We start from the raw sequence: 1,425 nt of genomic DNA, 5'->3' as shown, positions 1-1,425 counted from the left end.
TATTTTTTAGCTTCAGAATTTAGATTTCAATTTTTAAAACAATTTTATCCTCTCTGTTCAATTTCTCGTTTTGATTGCTTATTGTATTCCTGATTTTGTTGAATTGATTTTATATATTTTCTTTAAGTTCATTGAGATTCCCTTAAAGAATTGTTTTAAATTCTTTTTCAGGCAGTTTATACATCTCTGTTTTCTTAGTGCTCCTTATTGGTACTTTATTTTGTTCCTTTGATGATGTTCCCGATTGTTCTTAATCTTTATGGCTGTACATTGGTGTCAGTACATTTGGAGAAGTAAGGACTTATTTTAGTCTTTGCATATTGGTTTTATCTGGAAAAATTCATCACTAGTCAGCCTGTTCAGAAATTTTGGGCCAGGCTTCTAGTATTCTTCATGGGCCAACTTTCTGCTAGAGTCCTTGGGCAGGCTGACTGGTGCCTGGGTGAGCAGGTGCATAAGCCTGGCATCTGGGTCCATGAGATTGTGCCTGGAGCCTGGATCTACTGGGGTGGACTTGTTGACTGGGTCTATAAGGGCAGGCCAGGAGCCTGTATCCACAGGATGTAGCCTAAAGTTTGTCTCTACAGGGGTTAACTTGGTGCTGGTGTGGGCTTTGAGCCTGGTTCTGCAGGGGTAGCCCCAAAACTTTAGCCTATTGGGGTTGTTCTGGAACTGGAATCTACTGGGGTAGTCCTGGACCCTGGACCCACTGGATCCTGGAGCCACTGTGACTGGCCTGGATCCTGGAGCTGTCCTGGTGCTAGGGTAGGGCTGAAGCCTAGGGCTACGTGAGCCCACCTGGCTCTATACTGGCCTGGGCCTGGGTTGGGCCTGGAGGCTGGGGCCACAGAGACTAGCCTAGAGCATGGGTCCATGGATTGTCGACTTGATGTCTAAGGCTACAAGAGCTGGCCTGACACCGGTGAACCTAAAGCCTGGGGCTGCTGGGGTAGGCCTGGACCTGTTGTGGACTTAAAGACTGAATCTGTGGGGTCAGCCTAAAGCCTGGGGTCAGGAAGGTCAGCCTGGATTGAGAGTATGTAGGAGCTGGACTGGTGCTGGAGTCAGACTGAAGCCTAAGGCCACTGGTGCCAGCCCAGTGCTGGGGCCTGTTCAGAGGCTAGAGCCTGCCCAGGGGCTATAGTAATGCAGACTGTTGGTGGGATGGGCTCACAGAATGAGTCTTCTGGGTAGGCCTGGAGACTGGGGCTGTGTGATCCAACCTTATGCTGGAGTGGGCCTAGAAGTTTACTCTGTGTATATAAGGCTATAGTCTAGGGCCATGGGGACCTATATGATGCTGGATTTTACTGGGAGAGTCCCAGTGCTGATCAGAGGCAAAGTCCTGTGCTTGCTTCCTTCTCCTTCACCCAAGCAGAGGGTTCTCTCTCCATGTTACACTGCCTGGGATTGGGAGGGAGAAGG

This window comes from Mandrillus leucophaeus, unplaced genomic scaffold (assembly GCF_000951045.1).
Source record: "Mandrillus leucophaeus isolate KB7577 unplaced genomic scaffold, Mleu.le_1.0 Scaffold303, whole genome shotgun sequence".
NCBI classification, from domain to species: Eukaryota; Metazoa; Chordata; class Mammalia; order Primates; family Cercopithecidae; genus Mandrillus; species Mandrillus leucophaeus.
Note: the sequence above shows the minus strand (reverse complement) of the source record.